Consider the following 16,455-nt stretch of genomic DNA (forward strand, 5'->3'; position numbering starts at 1 on the left):
AAAAATAAATTAAATATAAATTAAATTAGAGATAAATTAAATTATATAATTTAAATAATATTTCTAAACAGAAGAATTAAGACAATTCTGTTACTAATAACCATTAAGATGGCGCCAATCATTAAAATAGATTTTATTTGTAATGTAATATGCAAATGAGGTAACTCCTACATACATAGAAGTCATGCTGAAATAAAAGTGTATGAAAGTATATTTTCAGTATAAAATATAATTTGAAAAACACCTTTTGTACATATTTGATAAATTGTAAACAAACAAGCAAACAGTTTATCATAATATAATTTCATAAATGTTCAAAAAGAAAACATTTAATTCAAATCGTTGTTTCTAAAAAATATTACTACAACTACTACGTAAAATTATCTCAACTTATATATAAAAGGAACTTTGTCCGCGTGTGTGTGAGTTCGTTCCTATAAACTCGAAAACGGCTAGGTCGATTTTTACGAAATTCCACACAAAGATACTTTATGTATCTGGCAGACTTCCCTTGGTCGACAGTGGTAATGAAAGAAATTTCCTGAACTTGCTCCATCCACTCCTAATGCTTGCAATCATATTAGCACCTGCTCCACCCTCTGCTCCAATGGTATCACAAAAGTAAACTTTTTATCAATCGCAATAGCTTTGCCATCCACATCCGAGTTCTGATGTATACACTTGATAACGAAATTAGCAGACGCCATGGAATTTCCAATTTAAAAATTTTTCCATATCAGCTAGAACCTTCTCATCACATAAACAAACAATTAGAATGAGGTTGTCCTTCAGTAGAATAATCAGTGGAATATTTTCTAGTATAATATATATATATTTTTTAGTCTAGATCAGATCTTTTTAGTCTTTTTCACTCCAAACAAGGTATTTTTTTTTTTTTTTACATAGGCATCACCACTTATCAAGGCCAAGAGGCTACTCAAGGATAAGGGTTAAAGAGTGTACAGTAGACAGTGGACAATATAGTAATCATTAGTAATGAAAATTTGGTAAATTTGATAACTTCTGCAGGTTAGTACGGTCAGGGAAGCACGAAACAGGAAGGGAATTTCAAAGTTTAGCAGTCCGTGAGAAGAAACTATTAGAGTAGAATGCTTTCTGACATCTTCGGACTTCCACAATGAAGGGGTGGGATTTTACTACTTGTTGAGTTAGTCAAGAGTATGCACGTCGAGGGGACACAAGTGCTACGAGTTCATCAGAGCACATTTGATTAAAGTACTTGTAAAACAGACACAGAGATGCAACAGTGCAGCAATGGGACAAATAATGGAGATTGGATAGAATTGTAGAATCTATTAGATTTGAAGCTCTTTTTTTGATTCTGTCTATGAGTGAGAGACTAGCGGTAGATGCATCAGCCCAGATGTGGCAAACAATACATGGGCGAATTGCGGCCTGGTAAAGATATGGATATTTCCCGGTGTGAGTAATTTTCTAGCATAATAAAGAAAGCCTACCTTTGCAGCAGCATTGGCAATGTCCTCAATGTATTTATTCAGATTCATGTTGCCTGTGAATGTTAAACTGAGGAGTTTGAAGGATAGGCTCTCAGGTAGAGTGTTATTTACCAAAGCAATTAGTGATTGCAAAATTTTTTTTTGCTAAAGGAATAAGCTTAGTCTTAGTAGCATTCACCATCACTATACACTTACAGCCTCATTCCGCTGAAGGTCGTTTTCTAGAGTTTCTGTCATCGCCTATGGATATGCAAACATTTATTTTTTCACTATTATAGAGCACCGTAAATATACTCATGATAACAAAATTAAAGTGAGCAGAAACAATTAATTGCTGTAATTAAAATGTTTTTTTTTTGTTGTTGTTGTTGCCTTTTTTAATAACTTGGAAACATTTACAAAATTATTCTATTTTTTAGCTCTGCCGATGCATAAACTATTTAGCTAATACTCTAACTTAAATGCAAATTCAAAGAAATTTGTATAAAACACATGGATGTATTCTAATTGCTATGAGTCGAGCCTGCTTATTAATGTTGGATTAACAATGCTAAATGCTGAAACCATCCTAGTGATATGGACATTCCTAATTGGTTGAGAAAAGACTGGTGCACATGTCCGTGAGTGCGTGTGCATTTTACAGCCAGGTGATGATGATGATGATGGTGATAGTGGTGGTTCGGCAGTGCATGAAAACTTATTAAGCATGAAAGAGTATAAGGATATAAACAAATCGAGTGGATTAAAGATTGTGTATTTTTCCCCTCTTTTTCTTATATTCATTTTACTTTGGTCGAAGTTCTCAGAGATCAAAGGGTCCCTCATCCTGGGGCTCACACTTAATAGCTATGAGACACAGAGATATTTGAATATCCCATTCAAATTCTCATTTACCTCTTAAACACTTAGTAATGAAGTTGAAAACATAATTTTCCTCTCCCCAATCGACCATTTAAATATGTTATAGTATACTTTTCTTATGGACTCTTGGTCCTACTGGATTCCAGGACAAGAATTCATCTAGTCCGGTGGAATACCCACCTTTGAAGTAATATCACTTGGAGAGGATGCACTTTTTATCGTAAAAGCCAGTGTGGGTTAGCTATACAAAGGAGATCTTATTTCGGTCGTGAATATTATGCGATTTTGAATATTCAGCCAGGGTTTACTTGTAGGGAAACAGTCTCATGACAGGTTGTCCTAACAAACCCGAGTACAGAGAGACGTTAAACACTTAAGGGTGTGCTAAAACGTGGCCTTTTGTAAAGGCCATAGTTAAATCCAGAGCTCTATAGTTGGCGTGTAAAAATGGTAAACATCTTCAAGAAATTGGAACCATTTAGTTGCACCTATTCTTTAATTAATCATTAGCTTGGTGAATTTTCTATTAAGAAAGTAGTTCCATAAACTGTTATAATCTCAGTTTTGAAGAAACTGTTCATGAAAATTTTATTTGATGTGAAGTATACAGAGGGAAAAAAAAAAGGAAGAAAATGGTGGCAGAAGACGAGTTCTTGTATATTGTTTTAGCATGTATTTAGTGTGATAAAAAATACATAGGAAAAAGCTTTAGGATAACAAACGTTGATTAACTCGCATTTAGTATAATAACCAATAGAAACAAAACCCAAACCTTGAATTGATCTTAAATCATCATAAAAGGCATCCAGAAAATTGAGGAAATCGTAAAATGGAAGAACTTACCTGAAAGAAAAAAAGATAAAATATATTAGGATTAAAAGAAATAAATTTTATAATCAGAAAAATTTAAATGTCCAAATAAACTGAAATATAATAACTTTTTCAAAATTAGACTCAATAAATGTGTAAAAAAAAAATTGAAATATAAATATACCAGCTAAATCTTACAAAAGGTGGATAAAAAAAAACCCACAAGCTTCTGTTTATGAAAGGGAAGGGGATCAAGTGGCAGTATGTGTTCCCTGAATCTGCCCATGTGATTTATGGTGCTATTGAAACCTATCCCAGTTAAGTTAGGTATTGCCTGTTAGCTAGTTGAGTGATTGAGTCCTGTTCCTGTTCCCTTTTTATTATTTTTAATCATGAAATACATTCTTATAAATGCCTCAAAGGAGATCTTCAGTTATGCACTGTCCTCATTGCCGGTTTCAGGTTTCATATCATATTAGTGATGTAATAAGTATGAGTACATACGGGTACCTCCTCATAAGAATATGATTAGTTAATTAAGCCATAAATACCGCCTTGGTAGAGACATCAAAAGATATGCTGATAGCCTCACGGAAAAGGGTGTATTGGCTCCGACCATGAATACCTGTTCAATCAGGTGATTTACTAGATTATTACTTGAATGCTGTAGCCAAGGCCACTCAGTTACTTCAAACAAATTTATCCCATTCGTGGAAGATATCAATTAGCACAGACAACAACCCCGACCTGACTATGGACATGCCAGATCGTCTCATTGAAAGCTACCAAGTATGTGTGCCAACATTGCAAAAAAATATTATGCTCTGACAATCTTCGGCTTTTCTTTTTAATAACACGTCAGCAGGCATCAACCAACGAATCTAAGCAAACATGTGTAGGACTGAATCGTCAAGTGATTCCAATGAATGCTAAAAAGCAAATAGTTTTAATTGCTACCCTTTTTCTTTCTCTGCTACCTTTGTTCTCTTCATCAGAAACGTGTGAACTCAATATTTTCCAACTTTTCATAAATATTGAAATCTAATACGTAAAATTAAATCAATTTATTCTCAAAGTTTAATATCGATAGCTTTAAATTTGATAACTCAACATTTGATTCTGACAAGCCAATTCTTTTTCATCGATAGCCAAATCAAAAAAGAAGACTAGGAAGAAGTGAATTTCCCTGTTACACTTTATTTCATATCCTTTATTCTTGTTGGAGTTTTTCACTATTATTTTCTCAGTTGAAACCCTGATTGATATTCTAGTTAGAAAAGCTGTTGACAAAGAATTCAGAAACCTGCAGATTTCAATCAATCTACAATAAGAACATCGTTAGAAGTACTAAAACATCAACATGTTACCGTTGTGGGTACTCCCCCATGCACAAGATATGAACTCTCCCGAACTGTATAAATTAACTGGGAGTTACAACTTGTGGTGTGATCAGTGTACTTTCGTAGTCCGCCATCTTGGCATTACTTACTACGACGGTTGCTCTTCGTATATGCTGCTTTTTGTTTCAATATATTTTACTTTTCCTAACTCATGACCGTGTCCATGTTTTTGTTAGTGACCCTTCCAAGGCCACAACAGTTCGGAAACGTACAAAAAAAAAATGTTCAAATTGGAAGATATTAAAGCAGTCATATTGGAACTGATGAAACAACAACAGATTCAACAATTACTTTTATGTTTCTAAATTTTTGAGATGAGGATTAATGATTTGGATTATTATTTAGACTACTATTCTCATCTTGAGTTTTACTTTCACTGTCTGCAAGAGCCTGTAGCATAATGGATAAAGTAGTAGATAAAATTCAGTTTTAAATAACAATCCTCTGAAGATTGAAGGTTCAATCTTCAGTGTGGGCAATACTAAGAATACAATTGTGAATTACCAGTAATAGCTGACGCTCAAGAGCATGCTTCCCCTGTAGATTAAGTAAAGGGTTCTGTTTGTAATTCCATGCAGATTCCCGAGTCTGACAGAAAGATTCCTGAGTTTGACTCTATACTCCTGAAGAAGGTTTGAGGTTATATCGACCGACCCATTGTGAAAATAACACTCAAGATAAGAACAGTAGTCACAGGAACAACAAATGGCAAAAGTGACCGAAAGGAACCAACGTTCACTCATACTAACGAGAGTAGAAAGTGGATTTTGACTTTACTTCCGACAATCTTGTAACTCTCACCTTTCCATTGTTTTATCCTTTAGTTCTCAAATTCCATGAGCAACGTTTCTGGAAAAGGAAGTGTAAAGCAAAAAAAAAAAAAAAAAAAAATGACAGAACCCCCCCCCTCTTCAACTCTTCTTAAACCGTAATTCACAACAGCAACTCTCAGTGTCTATGTTTTTTCTCAGCTGCCAAAAACTTGACTTGCTTTCCTCCTCAATTCGTCCTTCTTATAGCCACTATTCCACATATGCAAATTAATACCACATATACAAGATTAGCTAAAAGTAGGAGGGCAGGCTAGGGTTATAATAAAGAATTGGATTAATATAACTGATACATAAACCTATTCAAAATGCTGTCGCCCATCTACTTTTTCTTTCCCTGGTCCCATCCCCTAACAGGCCAACTTGCGAGTAGTTCCTTTGACTACATTTTATTCGCTTTTATATTTTAGACCATAGAGAGGAAAACTCTTATTTCCTGGTTCGACTGTTATTTTGAGTGGATGGTACACAGAAATTTTAAATCCTCAGTTGTTTATTTATTTCATTGATCGTTATCTTCAAGTGGATTTTGTCCTTGATAAGCAGTGACTCATTGGTAAAACGAGAATGTTTGAGTAATGCATTAAAATGACAAAAAAAAATGTGTTTTTGTTTGAACTGAATTACGTTATTTGATCTTAACATTTTTCAACATTAAAAAAACAAACTTTAATTCATGCTTCCCATATTTGATTGGACTATATGCATATGTTTGCAGTTGACCCACAAGATGACTAAACTTGAGTTTTAAAAAAATTGATACAGCGTTCTATAATAGGTATGAGGGAAAAACGAATGTACACATATCTAAGGCAATGGCAGAATCCTTAGAAAACGACCTCTAGTCTGTAGTGGAATGCGACCGTAAATACATGGTAATATTTAATGCTACTAAGACTAAGCTTCTTTCCTTTAACAATTACAAGAAACTTTCTCAACCGCCAATTGCCACGACTACCTGAGAAATCATCCTTCAAACTCCTTGGCTTCACATTCACAGGTAACATTGACTGGAAGAAATACATTGAGGATATTGCAAAGCTGCTGCAAAGAAGGTTGGTTCCCCCTAATGTGTTGGGAAGTTACTCACACCTAAGAGTATCCTATATATTTACAAAGCCACCATTCGCCCATGCATGGAGTTATTGTTGCTACATTTGGGCTGGTGCATTCACCACTAGTCTTTCACTCTTATACAGGGTCCACAAAAAAAAAAATCCTAAATCTGCACTATTGGCCAAGTTCCAACATCTGTCCCATCGCCACAATGTTGCATCCCTGTGTCTGTTTTACAAGTAATTTAATGAAATGTGCTCTGATCAACTCCTAGTACTTGTGCCTGTTTGACGTATATACTCCTGACAAATGTTACGAGTCCATTCATACAACACATTCCATTAAAATACTTGCACAGGGCTGCAACATTATGGCAATGGGACAAGGGTAGGAGTTCGGTTGATAGTACAGGATCTATTAGATTGGGGGCTCTTTTTAGCTCTGTCTAAGAGAAAGAGACTAGTAGTGGATGCACCAGCCCAGATGTGGCAGTAAGACTCCATGTATGGTGGCTTGCCGGTGAAATTTTTCTTTGCTCAGACCCGAATAATTACAGCTGCAATACTTGTCTTTTTACAAAACCTCATACAATAAAGATAAAAGTTCCCAGATTTTCCGTTTCTAAATTTTTTGAGATGAGGATTGTATTAGTTGGATTCCTTAGATTACTGTTCTCCTCTTGAATGTTATTTTCACAGCGTTTCAGTCGATGTAACCTCTGCCTTTTTTTCAGATGTATTTGGAATCTTTCTGTCGAACTTGAGAATCTTTCTGTTGAACTTGAGAATCTGCACATAATTTTGAATGGCATCCTTTATTTAATCCATGGGGGTAGCATGTGCTCATTCTGTCAGCCATGACTGAGTGGAAGTCCTAAGTAATTTGCAATTATATTTCGAGTGTCGCTCGCACTATAGATTAAACTTTACATGTGAATTTCACCAAGTACTTTATCGATTATGGCAAGATAAGAGTATGTTGAGAAATACAAATAATAGAAATTGACAATTTTCTTTCTTGTTTTTTAAATACAATTAGTGCTTTTGCCATATTAATGATTGGAAATCTTGTTTCGTTTTCTCTTTAGACAAACAATACTAATTAAAAGTGAATAAAATCACTCCAACATAATTACTTACCAGTTAAAGAAATGTGATATCGATTGAAAAAGAATCGATTTCTAAATCAATTTTCTCTTTTATTTTTCAGTATTCTTAACACATGGTTCTTTTACTTCAAGAAAAATCAAATTTTTTGTTCCATTCGCTATACCATTGGAGCACCTAGAGGAGTAATCACAAAAGTTAGGAGAGGATGATGTAAGTTTATGAGATCTTTGTCATTACTAATCTGCAGAGCGTTATCACTGCTGACCAAGGGAAGAATTTATCGGACATGTTCAGGATTGAAAACAAGGTGGATGCTCACTAAATGAGAATGGGATCTTGTGGCAAAAGAAACGTGGATGGAGTTTGAGAGTGGGTGTGGTGTCTTTCCGAAATGCAATCAATTTGGAAAGTCATGAACAAAATATAATCCCGTAAATCTTGATACAAACTCTAATATAAATATCCAGAGTTCTGCAAAAGATGAACTCAAAAGTAACCTTGAATTTTTCCTGCCTTTCATGACTACATGTGTGGCATTGTCCCTGGCTTTGGTAGAGACCATTTCAGATGATGATAGTGCCTTTGAATATAATGAAGAACCATGTCAATAATAAAGTATAAATTGGGGTTATAAAAGTTATGTTTTAGCGAAGGAAGAAAATGGAGGTTATATACAAGAGATGTATCTCTACAATTATATAAATGCAACTGTGTGTGTGTGTGTGTGTAAGTGAGTTCATTTCTTATAGACTCTGAAACGGCTGAACAGATTTTCTTTAAAATTTACAGAACTTTTGTGTATAAGTCTGGGAGTGATCTTAGTTAAGTGTTGTCTCAGAATACCCCCGATAATTACTAATAATCCATAATTGAAACTGTTATTTTAATTTATCTATCATTGTTAAAGCCATTTTTTTCCATGTCGTCGCTTAGCAACAATGATAAAACAACAGGCCGTGAAAATTCTACTGTGGGTAAGTTGATAGCATGTTTTTTTTTTTTTGCATGACATGGTCTGTAGGTTCAAACCCTGCACGTAAATTTCTTAATATTTTTCTTTTTCATTAACTGGAAATAAGTTTATCTAAACTATTAATAAAATTCTAAATGCTTATTTATTTACGTGTGTGCGTATACCAATAAAACTTTCGAACAGATGCACCAAATTGCAAAATTCTTTTTACCCCTGAAAGATGAGAGTCCCTAGATTATCCTTATCTATATACGGTTCGTAATGAACAACGCAGAGTCACACAAAAAACCCTAAATAAGGGGTTTTGGGTTGTTTCATGCAAATGTTGAAAAAGTTACCTGCCCATTTCAACCAAATTTAGCACTGTCTGTATACAGTCGTTGTAACATCTTTCGGCATATGGACAGGACTTGTGGCGCAATGGATAACGTGTCTGACTACGGATCAAAAGATTCCAGGTTCGAATCCTGGCAAGTTCGTAATAATTTTAACCATCATTTTATCCAACATTTACTCATTATCTTTACCCTTAGTTAGGGTATTTTTGTTTTGTGCATATGGGAATTTCCCATACTCCGAGTTCACAAGGTAAGCGTTGATGGTAAGATGATGTTGAGTGTATTCAATTTTGTGTTTGACTTGGCATTGTGTGTGCCGATGCAGCGCAGCCATTAGTATAAAATAATTTTATAAAAGAAACAGTAGGTTCTCTAGAGTGCAATGTAGAATAACATATATTTTGGACTAAGTTAATGCATGGAGGATATGTGAAGCTTCCTCCCGGGCGATTTCACGGATTTCGATGACAAAAAAAAAATATAGGAGTGTGATCATTCAATCCCGGGCAACATTGGGTTTGTATATATATATATATATTTATCTAAGGATACGTACAGATTTTCGGTGTCCATTTTCAAAGACTTTTCACAGATTTTCAAGGCCTTTTTTAGACAAAATTCAAGTTTTCATAACAAAATTTGATATATAAACAATGATATAATAAACCAAAAAAAAAAAAACCCTTAATAATTGACAACAGGAAAAACCATTTTAAATTAATCCTTTTATTTCATGAAATAGTTTTAAAGTTATTCACAGTTATTCACATGAAGTTCTCTCATGTGCAACAAAACTGGTCAACTGTTTACAACTTTTGTTTGTTTTACGTTTAGTGGCAGTCATATGCGATTTCAAGGCACTTTCACCCATTTTGCTTAAAACAAATGTCTTTTTACATCACAATATGTTGCCAACCATATTTACATTCCCTCACCTACTTATATTTGGTCAGCCAAGTGTGATTCGATGTTATTTTCCCCATTATGAGTTGGTCTACACTGTATTCGTTCTACTTTTAAATGTTGATATCACCAGTATTGTGGATATGAGAGTTACGTCCCTTTATCACAAAACTACACGATGTTATTATATGGAGAACATCAGATAGAGGGACATAACTCTTGTATCCACAATGATACTATGCAATTTCAGAACAATGCATTTCAATTTTATTTTCAATATCTAAATAATATTTCAATGGTATTTTATTAATACTTAAAAAATAATTCAATGATATTTATTTCAATTTTATTTTTAATATTTCAATGCAAATTCTTACAGTACATAAAGAATACGATTTTCAAGGCCTTTTCAAGAAATTTTCCATGTTTTCAAGGATTTTTCAAAGTAATAATAGAAATAAGGCCTTTTTAAAGCAAAAGTAAAAATTCAAGGACTTTCAAGCCTGTGCGAACCCTGTATATACCTATAGGTGTGGCTCAGAGGCTAAGGAATGAGGGTGGACAGTTGTATGTTTTAGTTTCGATTCTAGTTGATGGCACCCAACTCATTATATATATACAGAGTGTCCACAAAGTCTGGCTACATTATGTAGCCAAACTTTGTGGAAGCATCCTGTAGATTATGTAGCCAGACTTTGTGGGCACCCTGTATATATATATATACACACACACACGTGTGTGTGTGTGTGTGTGTGTGTGTGTGTGTGTGTATATATATATATATATATATATATATATATGTATATATATATATACAGGGTGCCCACAAAGTCTGGCTACATAATCTACAGGATGCTTCCACAAAGTTTGGCTACATAATGTAGCCAGACTTTGTGGACACCCTGTATATATATTAATTTTGATCTCACTGCTATAATAGCCAATATAATAATTGGTAAAGTATTGTCTCTATAATGATAAATATGTAATCTACATGAATAAAAATATCATATTTAAGTTTATCTTAAGACTGGGCAATGCCAGGCAGCCTGCTAGTTTCCTTTAAAAATCTCTGAAATATTTGTGATACTTCTTCACTAACCTGAACCCTCACTGGCAAATTTCATTTCAATATATCATCACACTACATACACACGCTTGATAGATTCTTCTCTCATTCGACAGTGGTAACGCTCTGCTGGTTAGTGATGACCAAAGTTTCTTAGACTTACTCCATCCACTCCTAACTTTTATTATGTGTTTCCGTGTGTCCATATTTCTCGTCTGTATGTAACTTTCATAAATACACATGACATTTAACATTAATCAAATATTTTTTTAGACATCACCAAAATATTTAGAGAAATCTAGAATGCATTCCTCAAATTCAGGTTTAAAAGAAAGAAAGAGAGAGAGTACCCTATCTCTCCCTTCCTCACTTCCCTCCCTTCTTTAAACAAAAATACAGAAAAATCTTTATGATGTACATACCCGTCAGGGAACAAAAATATCATATTCCAAAAATCGCGTCAATTGATCAAATAGTTGCATTTTAACAAAGAAAAGAAAATTTTATGAGTAAGCAAAAAGGAACTATCTCGCGTCGCCAACTTGGAAAAAATAAAGGCGGATCACTCAACAATAATTCAAACTTGCGAGATCAGCCTTGTAATGCTACCTATTTCACATCAATCGTCTTTTAAATCGTTTTAAATCATCTAGAAATGATTTTCTTTCTATAAAAAAAATACTTGATCAATTTACGTAATTTTTGGAATATGACATTACCATTCTGTGACGGGTATGTACATCATAAATATATTTTTCTGTAATTTTGTTATTCCTTTTTTAATTAGGTTGAATTCTAAACAAGGATTTTTTTTCCTTGAATCACAGAACGATGTCTACAAGACAAAATGTTTTCAAATGGCCTTTGCATGTTGCTTGGCTATTTCTTCAAATATAGAACAGCCTTTAGACGACATCACAAAAATAGAAAAACTATTCAAGGAAACAAACATCTTTCGGCTTTCATTTTAGTGATGAGACTAAAATAACAACGATTAAAAAAAAAGGAAAAAAAAAACTACAAGAGAATCCATTAAAGACGAATCATATAAAATTTCCGATTTGTCAAATAAACAAAAAATTTAATAATTCTCAATAAATCACATCATATTCGACTTAACATCTGTTTTACATGTTTGGCAGGTTTTTGGACGGCATTTATAAATTCTATACTAACCTATCTTCGGTCTGTTTTATTCATCCTTTTTTCTCTTATCCATCCTTATTACTTCTCAAGTTTTCCTTAGCTTTCCCCTGTGAAACTGACCCTACTACCTCAACTGTTCTACATCTACTAACCTAAGCACTCTCATCCATTCTTTCAATGTTTTGTTTTGTTGGGTTTGTTCATTTTATGCCGTATCTATGAGTTTGGGGGGGGTTACTTAAAATGATATGTTCTTTTAAAATTTGTTGATAAAGACCAATTTTTTAAGTATAAAAGTTTTGAATTGATAGCCATTTTTAATTTTAGAAGAGTTTCCAATAATTAACTAATCTGTAGAAATCCTGAGATAAAGAATAAAGTTCCTTCTCGGATGAAGACGAAAAAGTGTGTGGGAATTCTAAAAGATTCAGTATTTTTGGAGTGATTCTGGTTTCTGATTGGTTGCTCGCAGAGCATAGCTCCATTTGTTTGGTCAGTTCCTATCATCAGTGTCTATTAACAGAACCTTCCAATTTTATTTAATCATAACCTCATATTCTATCAAAAATATTGAAACAAAAAGTATGATATGGGTTTTTTTTTCAAATATGTCTTTATTATTTTTCCTTTACATAAGCTATACTCGTAGAAAACCAGTGCGATCAGCATATGTTTAATTGTGAGTGGGGTTTCACATGGTATAAAAATGAGATGTTTTTCTTTTCTCAAGAGATTTAAGTGAGTTAAATGTATATGACCCATTTTTATTCTTTTCTGTTTAATTTGATACCTTGCTTCTGCTTTTTAATTGTTACTACTATTTCATGTAATTTGTTACAAAATTCATTCCAGTAATTTGCCATTAGTTTTTCAATGTGATCAAACCAAAATATTTTTCTGCATTGCAAAAATATTGTCCTGCATTGCAAAAATATTGTCATCTTCCACTGTCTATCCTTCGGGCCTTGATAAGTGGTGACTTCTTTGTAAAAAAAAAAAATAAATAAATAAAATGAAAAGGTTACCGGATTTAAACCTGTCCTTAAAACTTCAGTTACACCTTCATTGTATCATTCTCGCATCATTTCTCTCCATGCAACACATATCCTCAACCTTCACTGGCCAGATAACGTTCTGCTGCTTAGTAATGAGAGAAGTTTCTTGAATGTACTCCATCCCCCCCCCCCAACTTTTGCAATCGCACAAGCACCAATACCTCCCTGTGCTTCAATGGTATCACCACCTTTGGACAACTTCAATAACAGTACCGTCCAAATTTACTTTCTCCAAATCCGCGTTCTCATCTACCTCAATTGTTTTTTGAGTTTGTTTTTTTTTACATTTCTTGCACACAAACTGCTTATCTCTCAAACCACCTGACATTCGACTGTATTTCTTGCCTATCCAATACTCATATTTACCGCAAAAAATTGAGTTGCTCTCGACTCCCTTTCTACAAACTGAGCAGCGGATCATTCTTTTTTTTTATGGGGGTTTTCCAATACAACAACTCCTGATTATCACTTTAGTTTTAGTAACGTTCACTTTCAGATCTATATATTTGTACTAATGAGTCACTAATTATCAAGGCTTGCAGACTACTCAAGGATAAGGGTTAACGAGATTATTAGGATGCGATGAACCACAACGTTGAGAGGATTGTAAATGATGGGTTAAATAGTCATATTTGGACTATTTGGGGTGGCTCCACAAGAATTAGTTAACATTAAATTTAAAAACAATGTTGTAATAAGCTGGGAAGCAGCCCTACAGTATTTTATTCCACAAATAGAAAGTTCTTGAAAGTTTTAGAAACACAGAAAAAGGAAGATTCTTTACCGTGTTTTTATTTACTCTTATTCACTCCAAACAAGACATACTGCCACTTTGATATAAAGGCTTACTATTTGGGATCATATCTACAAGGACACTATGTAGGGAGTTGAGCAGCAACATTTACATTTAAATTTCTGCATGTCAGTACAGTCAAGGAAGGAAGAGATCAGGAGAAAATTCCAAAGTCAAGCAGTCCGAGCACAGAAACTATTAAACTAGAAGGTTTTCTGACATCTAAGAACTTCTACAGTGAAGGAGGGGGATTTTGCTGCTTGTCTGGTTAATCAGGGGCATTTACGTCGCAGGGGAACACGTACTACTAGTTCGTGAGAGCACATTACATTAAAGTACTTGTAAAACAGACAGGAATACAACAATGTGGTGATGTGACAGGGGTTGCAGCTTGGTTGATAGTGCTGGACCTATTAAACTTGAGACTTTCTTAGACCCCGTCTAAGAGGAAGAGACTAGTGGTAGATTCACCAGGTGAAATATGATAACCAGACAAGTTTTTGCTGTGAATGTTTTACAGAGATTGAAGCTCGGTCGATCATCTATTATGAAAACAATGATAGAGTAAAGAAAGGCTATCGTTTATTTTCCATAGCATTCCATTCCCCTAAGTCAGCAAATAGGTCTTCTAGTACGGTTCTGAATTTTTTTAGATGAGGATTATTTATTTGTATTATTTGTATTCTCCAGACTACTAATCTCATCTTGAGTGTTATTTTTATTTTTCAGTCGATGTAACCTCCGACCTTTTTCAGGTGTATCTTGTCACGCTCAAGAATATTTTTGTTGAACTCTGGAATTTGCACTGAGGATTGAACCTTCAACCTCCAGAGGAGTGTAATTTTTACAACAAAATTTTACCAAGTACTCTATCCACTGCGCCACGGATCCTCCATTGTTTCATCAATCAATCATCAAATCTATTTGCTTCACAGGTTGTTGTTGTTGTTCGTTAGCACAAAGAGAAATGTTTAGAGTTCCCTCTTTTTACCCTTGTTTTAGGGGAGCTGGTTTAACCTCACATCAAAAACGACCTTGTGTCACATTTTGCTTTTGTGGGGAAGCAAATAAATACATAAAGAGCAACGTTCAAAAATATACGTAAAATAAGAGAAAGGGAGAAAGATAAACTCTCTACCTCCTGTGCCTTGTTTATTCGAAGCTCACACTTGCGCCATCTAACACATGATGCTTCCTTGGACAGAGTAAAAGAATATAATCTCAATGTTGACCTGCTTGAACATTCTTGTGAGTATGCAACGAAACCTCAAAAAACAGGTTTTCGCTCTGAACCCAAGAGAAAAACCCCTTCTTCCTTTTGTAGCACCGATAATTCGCTTATGCGAAACGACGATCATTTGCATAATGAAATTCACTTCGGATTCTTTTTAGCAGTGGATATGGAATAATAACATGTGTATCCATTACATTACAAATGGAGTAAAAATAATAATAATAAAAAAATTGCATCCGTTAAAGTTGTCTTAGTCTTCTATTTCAGTTTTATTTGATTCTTCATTTTATTTATGATTTTTCAATTTATTTGAAAATATTTTCGTCTTTACCATTTACGTGTGTTTCTATGTTTGTATGCTTAGCTAAAACTTCAAAAAATACACAACAAATCCCGACGAGTGGCTTGCTAGTTATAAATTATATATATATATATATATATATATATATATATATATATATATATATATATATATATATATATATATATATATATATATATAACTACTTCATTTACTCACACAAATTTAATATACGAAAGTATAGATTTATGCGTAAACTTTAAGTATTTACTTTTTTTTTTTTTTTTTTTTTTTTTTTTTTTTTTTATTACATTTTCACCCCAAACAAGGCAAATTGCCACTTTGGTGTAGGGGGCTACTATCAGGGTCAACAACTACTGGGGTACTATGTAGGGATTTGGGCAGCAAGGTGTCGGTTCACGTTACACTTGAACTTCTGCACGTCAGTACTGTTGGGGAAGCAGGGACCTGGAATGGAATTCCAGAGTCTTGCGGTTCTGGGGAAGAAACTATTGGAGTAAAAAGATCTTTTACATCTAGGGACCTCTACAGTGTGGGGGTGGGATCTAGTAGCCTGTCGGGTTTGTCGAGGGTGCTCGCGTCGTGGGGGCACAAGTGATTGCAGTTCATCAGAGCATTCACCACTAAAATACTTGTAGAACAGGCAGAGGGATGCAACATTTCGTCGATGGGACAGAGGCTGAAGCTTAGATGCCAGTTCAGGGCCTATCAGATTTGCGACTCTCTTTTGAACCTTGTCAAGGAGCGAGAGACTAGTAGCAGATGCACCAGCCCAGATGTGGCAGCAATACTCCATACATGGGCGAATGGTGGCCTTATAGAGGTACAGGATACTTTCGGGTGTTAGTAGTTTTCTAGCACGGTAGAGAGAGCCTACCTTTCTTGCAGCGGCCCTGGCAATGCCTTCAATGTAATTGTTCCAACTCATGTTTCCTGTGAACGTTAGGCCAAGGAGTTTGAAAGATGGACTCTCAGATAAAGGGTCGTTGGCCATTGCTATTGGTGGTAGAGAGGGTTTCTTGTAATTATTGAATGAAACTAGTTTAGTCTTGCAGCATTGAACGCGACCAACCACTTT

At 34.5% G+C, this 16,455-nt stretch overlaps 1 protein-coding gene and 1 non-coding gene across 2 annotated transcripts in view; one reads left to right on the forward strand and one right to left on the reverse strand.

Moving 5' to 3' along the window:
• Window positions 1–16,455, reverse strand: part of LOC145260333 (ribosomal protein S6 kinase alpha-5-like) — a 427,160-nt gene that overhangs the window by 230,935 nt on the left and 179,770 nt on the right. The gene's annotated exons all lie outside the window — the stretch shown is intronic.
• Trnar-acg (transfer RNA arginine (anticodon ACG)) lies at window positions 8,924–8,996 on the forward strand. Its single transcript has one exon. It is a non-coding gene; the product is annotated as a tRNA-Arg (tRNA).

Source organism: Euprymna scolopes, chromosome 36 (assembly GCF_053919585.1).
Source record: "Euprymna scolopes isolate OS-2025 chromosome 36, ASM5391958v1, whole genome shotgun sequence".
Taxonomy (NCBI): domain Eukaryota; kingdom Metazoa; phylum Mollusca; class Cephalopoda; order Sepiida; family Sepiolidae; genus Euprymna; species Euprymna scolopes.